Genomic DNA, 2424 nt, shown 5'->3' with positions numbered 1-2424 from the left:
AAAAAAAAAAAAAAAAAGAACAGAGGTTTGTCTCGCTTTTCTTTTTTTTTTTGAGTCAGTCTCATTCTGTCACCCAGGTTGGAGTGCAGTGGCACACTTACGGCCACCACAGCCTCAAGCTGCTGGGCTCAGGCAATCCTTTCAAGTAACTGGAACTACAGGCACGTACCACCACACCCAGCTAATATTTTTTTGCTTTATTGTAGAGACGAGGTCTCATCAAGTTGCTCAGGCTGGTCTTGAGCCCTGGGCTCAGGCAATCCTCTCACCTCAGCCTCCCAAAGTACTGGGATTGTAGGTGTGAGCCACCGCGCACGGCTTGTCTCACTTTTCTTAGTAGTATAGCAGGACAACAAAGACTGCTGCTTCCTGCCAGCCAAGAGGCCTGGACCATGCCTCTGCAGCATTTTGTGTACTGCCCATAAATGATGGGGTCCAGGCTCTCATTAGCTCCCTTTCTGTCTCAGCATTTAGTGGCTGCATGAGTCACCAGTCTCGGTCTCCAACATGTTTCTCCAGAGGTTTTAATACATTCACATCCAAAGTATCTCTAACTATGAAAATCCCAGTCCCTCCCCCACCTCCAGTGTTGAAAATCCCAGTTTTAACTGTTGCCTGGCCTTGCTGATAAGTCTGTACACAAATACCGTTGCCTATACCACACCACATGGCTGATATCAACACCCAGCTACTGACCTGTGTTTGTCTAAAAGAATTTACCAGCCGGGCACAGTGGCTCACGCCTGTAATCCCAGCACTTTGGGAGTCGAAGGCGAGGATTGTCTGAGCCCAGGGGTTCAAGACCAGCCTGGGTAACATGGCGAGACCTTGTCTCTACAATAAATCAAAAAATTAGCCAGGGGTGGTGGCGCACGCCTGTAGTTCCAGTTACTTGTAAGGCTGAAAGGCTGAGGAGGAAGCATCGCTTGAGCCCAGAAGGTTGAGGTTGTGGTGGTTGTAAACATGTCACTATACTCCAGTCTGGACAACAGAGTAAGACTCTGACTCAAAAAAAAAAAAATTTACTGTACTCCATTCACTTTAGAAATATTAACAGTAATTAAGGCATTTATTTTTATTTAGAGTCTCAATCTTTTGCTCAGGTTGGAGTACAGTGGCACAATCACTGCCACTGCAGTCCTGACCTGCTGGGCTCAGGCAATCCCTCTGCCTCAGCCTTCCAAGTAGCTGGAACTATAGGCACGTGCCAACGCACTTAGCTAATTTTTTAAATTTATTGTAAAGATGAGGTCTTACTATGTTGCCCAGGTTGGTCTTGAACCCTGGGCCCAGGTAATCCTCTCACCTCTACTTCCCAAAGTGCTGGGATTACAGGTATGAGCCACTGTGCCCGGCCAGCATTTACTTAATTTAATGTCAATGAACTAAACTCCAACTAAAGAGCTTCCCTAGAGGAATACTCCCTCCGCATTTCACGTTGAAGAAAGTACACAAGTCAAAATCCTAATATTCGCATTTTTTAAATATAAGATCCATTCTGTGGCCAATATTCAATGTGAATGCAAAATCCTGGGCTTGAGACAGACCAGCCTGGGACACCACTCTGAATGTCACTAGTTCAATGAGTCCCCCAGAGTCTCTTCACAGTCTGACTCCCCTGCTCCCCGCCCCCCCAACCTCCACATGACAGCTAGACTCTCAAGACAATAAAACCCAGCCTTGCCTAACCACTCCCTGGCAACCACCTTCCCAGGAGGGCCTCCTCAACTCTCTCCAGCTTTGTCTCTTGATCCTCTTACCTGTCACTCCCCAAGTCTTGGGTCAGCTGAACGTGAACATACTGAGCATTCCCTGACCATACCTCTGCTGAACTTCGTGCAGCTCCCATTTTCTGGACGCCACCATGCTTTTGCACATTCAGTTCCTTTTACCTGCCACCACCTCCTCCGGAGAGCTGTGGACTTGTCACTATCACTACCCCGAGCCCACAGTAGATCATAAATCTAAGGGCAGGGACGACCACCTCTTACTCATCTTCGTTTTACCAGAGTCTAATGCACAGTAGTTCATAAATGTAAAATAAATAGTCTTGAGCTCTTGTCAAAGAATCCCTTTGCTCCTAACTTCTATCTTCAGAGTTTAGTGCGTACTCAGATTCTGACAAATAGGCTTACAGGTAGGGCTGCCTATTTCTTTCTTTCTTTTTTTTTTTTGAGTTGGAGTCTCACTCTGTCACCCAGAATGGAGTGCAGTGGCCGCTCCTGGTGCAGCCTTGACCTGCTGGGCTCCGGCGATCCTTCCGCTTCTGCCTTCCAAGTGGTTAGAACTACAGGTGCATGCTACCACGCCAGGCTAATTTTTCTGGGTTTTTTTTGTAGAGATGAGGTCTCGCCAAGTTTCCCAGGCAGGTCTTGAACCCATGGGCTCAGGCAATCCACTCACCTCAGCCTCTCAAAGGCACGG

The sequence above is a fragment of the Carlito syrichta genome, unplaced genomic scaffold (assembly GCF_000164805.1).
Source record: "Carlito syrichta isolate Samal-C Ts95f unplaced genomic scaffold, Tarsius_syrichta-2.0.1 Scaffold143305, whole genome shotgun sequence".
Classification (NCBI taxonomy): Eukaryota; Metazoa; Chordata; class Mammalia; order Primates; family Tarsiidae; genus Carlito; species Carlito syrichta.
Note: the sequence above shows the minus strand (reverse complement) of the source record.